At 43.5% G+C, this 12,418-nt stretch overlaps 1 protein-coding gene and 1 non-coding gene across 2 annotated transcripts in view; one reads left to right on the forward strand and one right to left on the reverse strand.

The window, feature by feature from the left end:
• LOC121286157 (neuroepithelial cell-transforming gene 1 protein-like) overlaps nucleotides 1-12,418 on the reverse strand; it is a 58,663-nt gene that overhangs the window by 14,965 nt on the left and 31,280 nt on the right. The gene's annotated exons all lie outside the window — the stretch shown is intronic.
• Nucleotides 10,105-10,234, forward strand: LOC121286575. The gene has a single exon (XR_005944998.1). It is a non-coding gene; the product is annotated as a U11 spliceosomal RNA (small nuclear RNA).

The following is a 12,418-nucleotide window of genomic DNA, read 5'->3' on the forward strand; positions in this document are numbered from 1 at the left end:
GGGACTTGGGGATGGAGGAGAGAGTTCAAGATCTGAAGTTGTTGAACTCAATGTTAAGTCCGGAAGGCTGTAAAGTGCCTAGTCGGAAGATGAGGTGCTTTTCCTCCAGTTTGCGTTGAGTTTCACTGGAACACTGCAGCAGGCCAAGGATGGACATGTGGGCATGAGAGCAGGGTGGTGTGTTGAAATAGCAAGCGACATGGAGGTCTGGGTCATGCTTGTGGACAGACCGAAGATGTTCCGCAAAGCGGTCACCCAGTCTGCATTTGGTCTTTCCAATGTAGAGGAGACTGCATTGGGAGCAGCGAATGCAGTAGACTTACTTATTTTTAAATTTATTTCCATCCATTGTTTTACCTTTTAGCCCATTTCGATCCCTTCCCCCTACCCCACCCTGACTAGAGCCACCGGTCACTTGCTCATCCCACTTTCTACCCTTAATGTCATCATTAGCACATCCTTTAGCTAATATCACCACCGCCAACACTCCTTTGTCCTTTTGTCTATGACATCTTTGGCAATCTCTTCTTTGCCTCCACCTATCATTGGCCCTCGATCCAGCTCCATCTGTCCCCCTTCAACCAGCTTATATTCCACCTCATTTCTATTTTTTTCTTATAGTTCTGATGAAGATTCATAAGGACTCGAAACATTAATTCTGTCGTCCTCTCCACAGATGCTGTCAGGTCTGCTGAGCTTTTCCAGCTATTTTTGTTTTTATTTCAGATTTCCAGCATCCGCAGTATTTTGATTTTATCCTAAAAGGGGGAGACAGAGGTAGAGAGGCAGGGGAGTTTCAGGAAGGAATTCGAAAGCTTCGGGCCTAGACAGCTGAAGGCACACCCCAGCACAGTGAAGCAATTAAAATCGGGAATGCATAATCAGGGAGGAGTGCAGAGTTTTTGGAGGTTAGAGACAAGCTATGCAGAGATTGAAAAAAGTGGATGTAAATTTAAAAAATCAATACATGGCTAGATCAGGATCCAATGTAGGTCAGCAAGCACAGTTGTGATAGTGAGAGCAGGACATTATGCAAGTTAAAATAGAGGCAGCAAAATTTTGAAGGAATTGCAAATTTAGACAGTAGAAAATGGGATACAGCTATGAAAGAATTGGGTTAGTCAAATAGAGAGATAACAAAAGCATGGGTGAGGGCTTCAGCAGCAGATGAGCTGAGGCACAATCAGAGGCAGGAAATGTGCTGGAGGTGGAAGTATGAGCTTGGCAAGATGGAGTCACAGCTGGAAACTGATCTCCAGATCAAATAGATCACCAAACTTGCAAATGACATGGTTCAGCCTCAGGCAGAAACCAGGAAGAAGGATGAAATCGCACATTGTATTTACAATTAAGATGAGGGCCATTCTATCCAGCAGCTCCACTTGAGCCTAGCTGGCAAGGCCCAAAGACAATGCTCTGGTCTTCCAATATTTAGGTGGGGGGGGGGAGATCTCTGTTCAAAAGAATACTGGATTTTGGACAGGCATTGTGATACAGAGTGCGGAAAGGTAAAGCTGGGCACCAACGTACACATGCCATCCAAATTTATGTTTTCAACTGACGCCACTGAGGCGCAGAATGTACGTGAGCAATGGGATTCAGCCAAGGGCAGATCTTTGGGAACCCAATGTGCAAGGACAGACTCTCAGTTTCCATAAACGGATGGTAAACTTATGCAAGCGCATTTTACTACAAGTTAGCTGCCAGATTCGAAAAACAGGTTCATAATTAGCACTGATAATTTGCTCCTCTACTCCAGGCTCCAAATTAAAAGACAATAATTGTAAAAATATTAAATGACCTCGGATTGTTAAGTACATTGTGACTAGTATTCAATAGCTAGTGGGTGACATTGAATGTTTTCTCCAGCTTCTCAGTTCCCACTCCAAGAATGTCTAAATGAGAAACTGACCAGTGTAGTACAAGGGAATCTGGCATAGCAAGGGTTAATGTGGGATTGGGAACAGTGCTGCACAGTGTGATGGAGAGATTCATATGACTAGAGTCCAGAGAGAGCTGTGGACTGGAAAGAGACCTGTGAAGACACCAGCATGTAGATAGCCCCCAGCTTGGATTATACACTATATATATGTACATAGTTATACGTTATCGATAGACACTTAACGTTCAACCATACAAGACTGAGAACCTCTTCATGAGACCACCTGAACATCCAACATGGTGACAGCTTATGGAAAAACCCAGAACCTCAGAGAAGCTGGAGCAGAAATTCAAAAGCTGGAAAATTAAAGGAGCAGAATTCTGACTTGGCTGAAAGCACTTGAAGTTGAAGACACAGAGAGGGACCACCTGAAAGAAGCTCCATAGCAGAATTGGAAGCAGAGGGCAGAAGAAACAACTCCACTATGCAGCTGAAGGCTCCATAACATCTCGCGGAGGTCCAGTTTGAAAACCCACAGAGTGCAGAGTCAAAGGACTTAGCAGAGGTGAGGTAAAAAAATTTGCCAGAACTAGTGTAAAAATATTTTGTCTCTTAAAAGTCATAGCAACTCATTTCCGAAAGCACCATGGCCTGCCAGGGTGCAGAATCAGCGTCACAGCACATGGCGGGTGAGCTCGTTGCAAGCAGACAAAAACTAGCAGTTTAAAAACCCAACCAAAGCTGAGAAATGATTTTAAAACATCTGAAAATCCATCAATAGTGCAGGGAAGGTCCAGAATAGTCCATGAAGTGAATTGCTGCACAAAACAAGACACAAAGAAGTCAGGACCGTTATCACAGCAGAAGCTTGCCAAAACCGGATAAGCACAGGAAGGCTCACGAAAAAAAATGCTTACTGCGGCTCCGTCTTTGAAACCTGCACTGCATTTAAAGCTGTACCCACAAAAAATTTTCAACAATCATGGATTATATTAAAAAAAGACTTTTCTAGACAATTTTGGTTTTAACCGCAGCCCAGACCAAGCACAAAATTGGATTCTTTGGTGGAAGAGATTCCTTAGATATATGACAGCTTCAGGTCTGGACAAAAAGCCAGGAGCTCAACAAGTGAACACACTAATTTATTCAATAGCGTCGATAGTTGACGGTATTATTGCAAAGTAAGGAATCAACGAAACTTCAGCTAAATTCAACGTCATCTGACACATTTTAATCCGAGAAGCAACAAAATCTAAGAGAGCAAAGTTCAACAAATGGGTCCAACAACCAGGAGGACCGCTTGATTAGCTGAAGGCTGCGACTACAGTGACCTCAAATCAGGATTTAAGAGACAGAGTTGTTGTCCGAGTATGTTTCAGACATGCTTCAGACCAAGAAGTGTTGACCCTTGAAAAGGCCATTTAACTTGTCAGGTCATCCAAAATCTGCCTGTAGCACCAATCTTTTTAGGTGGTGAAAGCAAGCTATGGTAAAGAGCAACCCCTCTGACCAGCTAGTAAAACAGCAAAGGGGCAGGGATATTCCAGGCCAAGGGAAGCAACAACCAAATTGACCACAAGAGGGTGGGGAACCAAGTCACCACTGTGGAGCCAAATTACCTCTCAGGCATGGCCAATGTTCTGCAATATCAGTGCAGTTTTAATTGAAATTGCATGGGATACTTCAGGATAATAAGCACAAAGCTAAAATACTTAGACGGGCAGAGGATTCCAAGGAGATTGGCGAGATTGAGGTACCATACCAAGGGGAGACCCAGGTGCGCTTCTTGGGTGACGTCAAAGATCCTAGATTACCTTTCTGGAATAGTCATCTCACCAACTTTAAATTGGACACAAGGGACAGCATTACGGTCCTCTCAGACAAGGAGCTGTGACTGAGACACCTCTGGCTACAAACGACAGACACCCCACGCTATGGGCCGAGAGGAATCCAACTTCTGGTTATAGACATGATTCTGGAACCATTAAGATATGGCAGCAAACAGGTTTTGAAATCTTGAACATCATCCATAACCAATCATCATCTTTTCTGACCAGAGATGCTTGTGCTGCTCTTAAACTTCTTAAAACGGCAGAAGATATCAAAACAACCTCTATCATCAATTACACAGAAGTGCAAGTTCTCAAGAGATCTAATAGTAAAGAGACTCACGACTGGGACTTCAGCTCTGAATTATGTTCACTCTTGGCAGAGCCAGTTTGTCCATTTTCTTTTCAGGCAGGAGAAGCTCCTTGTTGGTTAGACCAGTCAACCACTCACAGTTACAAAGGGCCTCAAGTGGAAGAAAACCAAGAGATTGACCTGCAGCAGTAAGACAAACCTGAAGCTCAGGCCCCAATAGCTGCTGTCACAATACCCCTAAACACCACAGCACAGACACTGTAACCTCCAGCCAATGCATCCATCAGCAAAAAGATGCTGGAACAAGGAAGCAACCATCAACATGCCACAGCCCACCTGAGAAGCACAGAAGCACACCAAAGAGAATGATGTCACAGAAAAGATCAAACTGCAAGGTGAGCCCATTGATAAGATACACTTATACGACGAGGAGAGACACCTTCAATTCCCACAAGGATCACGGCAGGCCAAACGCAAAAAGAAACACAAGGTTCACCACCAAGAACAAACAGAATAGATTCTCTCTGAAATGAATAAGATAAGCTGGTTTGCCCTTGAGCAGACGAGATGGGGAGTTGACAAAGTGTGGTTCAATTCCAAAGAGTGGAACAAGAGAATAAGGCAACAGTCAAGCACCAGAAAAAACAACATACAAAGCAATATCCGAATCAACAAGGTTTGCCTAAATTAACTCCTCAAAAATCAACCATCATTCCTCCAAATATTACCAGAACAAGATCTGGAAATATTGTCAAGCCTCCAGACTCCTTCAATGTTTAAAAACAGAGACTTGGTGGGGGAAGAGAAGGGCTAACATTACGGTCATGTAAATACATTGAGTAAATACAATTGTACTGTAAATATATTGTATGAAGACTTAGGGGAATAGTACAAGGGTATCTGGCATAGCAAGGGTTAATGTGGGAAGTGACCCCACTGTGATGTAAAGTTTATTATGACACAGCCGATGGCAAAGGCTGAGCTGTTCAAATCCCACAGGGAAACTTGAAACAACTGTCATAACTAATTTTTGCAATTTGTATGTTTCGAGAAGTAGGCTTTGAATTCAGTAGTAATAAGGCCACCAAGTCTCGAGGTTTTTTTTATAAAAAAAAATTAAACATTTATTAATACAAGAAAGATTGTAAGCATATATATATATGTCTACAAAATTACTATGATAATAACTACAAAAATCCCATAATTAATCTGACTCTCAGTTAGAACCCCAGTAAGGCAACAGTAAAACACACAGATTTAAACAGGCCTCAGGCAAAGCATACGATGGACAGTCGCATTCAAAATGAGTTTCTTTCAGCTCTGGGTCCTTGGCAGACAGGCTTGAGGCTTATAGGCTGGAGGCTTTTGGTCTTAGAATCCCTCCACCTTTTACCAACTGACTTCTCTTCCTTTATACATATTTTCCTCTTTGAATGCAAATTCTCATTGTCAGTGGGTTTTTTAAAAAACTTTAAATCTTCTAACAATAAAACCCTTTCATAATACCCACCTTACTAGTAAGCTTTAATAAACAATAAACATATTGTTTCAGAGCTTCACCTGGTTAGATGTCATATTTCACCCACTCTTTTGAATAGTCTATTCAAAAATACAAATTGCCCTCTTTATATCTCACCTTCTATTTCCCTATGTTTATCAAACTACCATTTCAAACCTACTTCTCTATACATCAAAGCCTCTACACTAACTGGCTTTAATCCAATTAAGACACAGACAGACAGACAGACACACACACACACCAATAAACTCTATTTTATAATAATTTCCACTAATATTATAGACATTATTATATCTTCTTGACAATTCACATGACCCAGAGTCCAGAGAGAGTTGTGGACTGGACAGAGACCTGTGAAGAAACCAGCATGAAGTTAGCTCCTATCTTGGACTATATCCTGTACAGACGTACATAGTTATGTCTTATCAATAGACACTTCATGTTTAACCATAAAGGACTCAACCTCTTTATAAGGCCTAGTGAAAATGCAACAAACAACATGTCTAGTCTTCCGATTCTAAAATAGGTTACAGCTCAGCTTGTCTGTCCTTCAATGACACCCAAGTGACAATCTGGCTTTGATGAACATGTTAATCAATGTGCCAATTAGCTCGTGGCTCAGGTAGTAATCCGGAGATTATACCTTTTTGGTTCTGCTTTTTAAACTTAGCCCCTAGCTGCTCATATGCCCTCAGCAGAACCTCTTTCCTCGTTCTACCTATATCGTTGGTACCTATGTGGACTACGACAACTGGATCTTTCCCCTCCCACTCCAAGTTCCTCTGCAGCCCAGATGAGATATCCTTAACCCTGGCACCAGGTAGGCAACACGGCCTTCAGGACTCTCGATCCTGGCTACAGGGAACAGTATCTATTCCCCTAACTATACTATCTCCAATTACAACTACATTTCTCTTTTCTCCCCCCACTTGAATGGCTCCCTGTACCACAGTGTCATTTGAATGGTTGCGAGACCTGAAAAACAAGACCTCAAGGACCAAAGGTACAGAGTTTTTCAGGTGCAAAGGAACGCAAGCTCCAACAACTCATCGAAACCAACACCCATCCAGGACCCTCCACCCCTGCTCGCCCCTCTGTACCCATCCCGTCTTCCAATCCCAGCCTCGGCCATGTATTCACCATACCCCCTGACCTTCCCCTCTCTGGTGCTGAACGTTCAGTGCTCAGCAAAGGACTCAGTTCCATACCCTTGTGCCGTCATCTCAATTAATTTCAGGCTCGGCATGACGCTGAACTCTTCTTCCGCCGCCTTCGTCTCCGGGCTCACTTCTTTGGGCGGGAGTCCTCGCCTCGTTCACTGGATCCGTTTACCCGCCTCCAATATTCTCCCTCCACCTGGACCCCTCCCTCTGGATTCTTACCTTCTCTTGATCTTTTCATTGAGAACCGTCGGCGTGACATCAGTCGTCTCAATTTCTCTGCTCCTCTCACCCACTCTAACCTGTCTCTCTCTGAACTTGCTGCACTCTGTTCTCTTAGGTCCAACCCTGACATTGTCATCAAACCTGCTGACAAGGGTGTTGCTGTTGTTGTCTGGCGCACTGACCTCTACCTCACAGAGGCTGAGTACCAACTTCCTCCTACCTCCCCCTGGAGCATGACCCACCACTGAACATCAAGCCATTGTTTCCAGCGCTGTTACTGGCCTCATCTCCTCTGGAGATCTTCCTTCCACAGCTTCCAACCTGATAGCCTCCCGAACTCAGACAGCCCACTTCTACCTCCTACCCAAAATCCATAAACAGGACTGTCCAGGCAGACTGATCATGTCAGTCTGTTCCTGCCCCATGGAACTAATTTCTTGCTATCTTGACTCCATTCTCTCTCCCCTTGTCCAGTCCCTTCCCACCTACATCTGTGATTCATCTGACACCCTTCAACATATCAATAATTTCCAGTCCCCTGGCCCTAACCGCCTCCTCTTCACCATGGACGTCCAATCCCTCTACACCTCCATCCCCCACTGGGATGGTCTGAAGGCTCTCCACTTCTTCCTTGAACAGAGGCCCGAACAATCCCCATCCACCACTATTCTCCTCCGTCTGGCTGAACTTGTTCTCTCACTGACCAATTTCTCCTTAAACTCCTCTCACTTCCTCCAAATAAAAGGTGTGGCTATGGGTACCCGCATGGGCCCCAGTTATGCCTGTCTCATTATGGGGTATGTGGAGCATTCCTTGTTCCAGTCCTACTCTGGCCCCCTCCCACAACTCTTTCTACGGTACATCGATGATTGCTTCGGTGCTGCTTCATGCTCTCATCTGGATCTGGAAAAGTTTATTAATTTTGCGTCCAAATTCCACCCCTCCATCATTTTCACTTGGTCCATCTCTGACACTTCCCTTCCCTTCCTTGACCTCTCTGTCTCAACTTCTGGTGATAGACTGTCCACCAATATTCATTACAAGCCTACCGACTCCGACAGCTACCTTGGCTACAGCTCCTCACACCCCGCTTCCTGTAAGGACTCCATCCCATTCTCTCAGTTCCTTCGCCTCCATCGCATCTGTTCTGATGATGCCATTTTCAAAAACAGTTCCTCTGATATGTCTTCCTTCTTCCTTAACCGAGGTTTTCCACCCACGGTGGTTGACAGGGCCCTCAACTGTGTCTGGTCCATCCATCTCCCTTGCATCCACCCTCACACCTTCCTCTCCCTCCCAAACCATGATAGGGTTCCCCTTGTCATCACTTATCACCCCACCAGCCTCCGCGTTCAAAGGATCATCCTCTGCCATTTCCGCCAACCCCAGCATGATGTCACCACCAAACACACCTTCCCTTCACCCCCCCGGCGGCATTCCGTAGGGATTGTTCCCTCCAGGACACGCTGGTCCACTCCTCTATCACCCCCTACACCTTAACCCCCCTCCCATGGCATCTTTCCAAGTAACCGCAGAAGGTGCAACACCTGCCCCTTTACTTCCCCTCTCCTCACCGTCCAAGGGCCCAAACACTCCTTTCAATTGAAACAGCATTTCACTTGCACCTCCCTCAATTTAGTCTACTACATTCACTGCTCCCAATGCGGTTTCCTCTACACCGGAGAGACCAAACGCAGACTAGGTGACCGCTTTGCGGAACACATTCGGTCTGTCCGCAAGCATGACCCAGACCTCCCTGTCACTTGCCATTTCAACACTCCACCCTGCTCTCATGCCCACATGTCCGTCCTTGGCCTGCTGCAATGTTCCATTGAAGCTCACTGCAAACTGGAGGAACAGCACCTTATCTTCCGACTAGGCACTTTACAGCCTTCCGGACTGAATATTGAGTTCAACAATTTTAGATCATGATCTCTCTCCTGCATCCCCACCCCCTTTCCGATCCCCCTTTTTTTCCCAATAATTTATACAGATTTTTCTTTTCCCACCTATTTCCATTATTTTTAAAATGTATTTCCATCCATTGTTTTATCTCTACCTTTTAGCCTATTTCGATCTCTTCCCCCACCCCATCCCCACTAGGGCTATCTGTACCTTGCTCGTCCTGCTTTCTACCCTTAATGTCACCTATTAGCACATTCCTTAGATAATATCACCACCTTCAACATTTCTTTGTCCTTTTGTCTATGACATCTTTTGGCTATCTCCACCTATCACTGGCCCTCTATCCAGCTTTACTTGTCCCACCACCCCTTAAACCAGCTTATATTTCACCTCTTTTCTATTTTTCCTTAGTTCTGTTGAAGAGTCATACAGACTCAAAACGTTAACTGTGTTCCTCTCCGCAGATGCTGTCAGACCTGCTGAGTTTTTTCAGGTATTTTTATTTTTGTTTTGCCAAAGGTAGAGTTTCCTTGAAACCCACTGCCACTCTAGATGATGAACAATGCTATTTGAATCAACAAATCACGACCAAATCTTGGGTGGACAACTCAAATGGAATCACATTTTGTTACCATTGAGTTGTGCTGTGCTACTACTGAATTTTTTTTTAAAAAGTGTGATTACATGATAGGTGGAGGCACAATTCCTTCAACAATCAACATGTTGATACCAAATCAGACAGAATTAATGCATCTGGTTCAGAGAGGATTGGCTAATAGTTAAAATTATGAGGTGTGATACTGAAGACTGCAGTCTCTGAAGGCAGGGAAAATTGATCATCAACATTGATGCTTAGAAAATTTGGCTTAGTCTGCCCTTGCTGAAAATGATATCACCACTGCCAGCAACACAAACAGTGCCCTCGCCCTTCTTTCCACTCATTAGAGGAACAGTGCTCAGGTCCTCTTATTTGTTTTGGCAACCGAGCAGTTGGAATGAGGAAAAAGGCAAGGCTCAGAGATAAAGAAGGTGGAAGTGGGAGGGAAGGGACATGAAAACACATTTGGCAACAATAGTCTTTTGTTACTGCAGAGCCCAGAGGGAGCAAGTAGATCTTCCTCCCAAGTTTCTATATGTAAAAAAACAGCAATTCAAAATCCACAATGCTCCTCCTGGATAACCACTAGCTTAAAATGGCATTGTAACAGGCTATCAGTGTGCTAATTAATCAGAGTAATAACAATTAGCTGGACAGGCTTCATCAATTCAGCTAACTTCTGCTGTGAGTAGCACATGGACGAGGCACTTGTGCTTTATCCATGCGGAATCAATATCAAGAGATTTTGGAAGCACGATTTTTGTTTCTTGGAGCTGCTGGTGATCGTTTGTCTCAGCGCTCTACTGAAAAAAAAAATAAAAATAAAACAGCTTCATAAAATTGCTTCCTTCCAATGAAAATATATTATGGGAGATTCCACCTCCCCCTGCCATAATCTCCCAAAGACCCCAAAATACACTGGAGTCAATGGAACTGGGGTGACAATTCCACAGACATCATCCGCTTTCTGACATTTGATCCAAGAAACTACCTTGATCCTAGAAACCCTAGACCAGAATTGTCCAAAACTTATCCCACAGGCCATACACACGCTTCCCCTCACAATATGGCAATCCATTTCTCAAAGCATCAGCAACTCAGACTTAGTTTAATTGTATTTAGTCGTTTGGCAGCACAGAACTTGAGTATTGCTGAGAAAAAAAAAGATATACTGAAGCTTTTTGTCTCGCGCTCATCAGGACACTGAGTGAGACACTTCCCGTATCAGGGAAGCTACTGCTCCAATTAGTATCATTTGAGCATGGTCGCAAGAACTAAAGAAACAAAACCTGAAGGACCAAAGAAGAGACAGAGTTTCCTTGGAACCCACTATCACTCTAGGGGATGAGCTTTGCTGTAAGTAACAGTTACAGTCATACAAGAAGTTTACCATGCATCACAAAATGCATTGCTCCGCTGTACACTATTTCCAGGCACAGAATTCAAGACTTCCTCAAGCATCCTGTTTAAAGTATCAAACTAAACCACAAACTGATATTCCTGTATGAATCAAAAGGATCTCATATAGCTCACTACATAAACAAACTAAAGACATTATATTATTGTTCCAACATGGTGGGGTAATCTCCCCCATAAAAATATACCATCCATTGCTAACCACAGTTGAAGATGAATAACAAGCCGATTATGATCAACGGAGAAGAAAAGAGTTGACTTTTCGAGTCCTCATGACCCTTGAACAGAACTAGGTGAATCCAAGGAGAGGGGTGAAGTATAAGCTGGTTTAAGGTGGGTGGGTGGGTGGGGGAGAGAGGCGGAAGGAGAAGTGGAGGGGGGCGGGGGTGTGTGGTTGTAGGGACAAGCAAGCAGTGATAGGGCTAACCTTCACTGCTTGCTTGTACACACACACACACACACACACACACACACACACACACACACACACACACACACACACACACACACACACACACACACACACACACACACACACACACACACACACACACACACACACACACAACCTTAAACCAGCTTATATTTCACCCCTCTCCTTGGATTCACATAGTTCTGTTGAAGGGTCATGAGGACTCGAAACATCAACTCTTTTCTTCTCCACCAACGCTGCCAGACCTGCTGAGTTTTTCCAGGTAATTCTGTTTTTGTTTTGGATTTCTAGCTTCCGCAGTTTTTTGTTTTTATATATATTTTTATGATTATAATCAAATTCACCTGCTGGTAAATGTGTTCGATTAAATTAACTCTTAAGTGCAGCAAAATAAATCATATGACATACAGCTGATAAACACTACTAGTTTTAGGTCAGCATAGTGTGCCCTATCATCAAATCACAGACAGCACACACAAGAACAACTTGACAGTATCCACCAAGATGGAGAATAAAATGGTGTGTTTTTTCATGCTTAAATGAATGTTGCCCGCTAAATCTCTTCTCTCGGAGAAATAACGGAAAGCTTTTTTGTTTACCATGCTGAAGTTGAAGCATCATTCAAACGGAGTTTTTGGTGAATAAAAAACATTTGTCCACAAATTTTATTTTCAAAAACTGTCTCCCTTAACATTACGAGAATACAAATTGCTATTTTAACCTCTCTTCACAGCTCAAATGATCTAAACTTTAATTGTTGCTTTCCCCAATATCTTAATGGAAGTCAGGCCAGCACATCTCAACATGTAAACTCGCATGAGTATGTTAGTGTTATTGTCTGTCAAGTGTACAGCATTTGTGATGCACCCACTCATGTTATTTGCCTTAGCAACTGTTGCATATGATGTAATAAGTTAAACATTAACTCAACAATTGTACTTACTCTGATCCACCTTATGTTAATGACCCATGTTCAATGTGTAATGTTTGGTATTACACAGCAACAGGATAGCATAAACTATTGAGAAATACAGGGTTGGCCAATTGCCAAGTCTCAGAATGGCAACTTTGTTAACATTTTGCTTGGGGCATCATCCCTCACACACTACTTGCTGACAGAGCTTGGCGCCCTACTTAA

Source organism: Carcharodon carcharias, chromosome 13 (genome assembly GCF_017639515.1).
Source record: "Carcharodon carcharias isolate sCarCar2 chromosome 13, sCarCar2.pri, whole genome shotgun sequence".
Classification (NCBI taxonomy): domain Eukaryota; kingdom Metazoa; phylum Chordata; class Chondrichthyes; order Lamniformes; family Lamnidae; genus Carcharodon; species Carcharodon carcharias.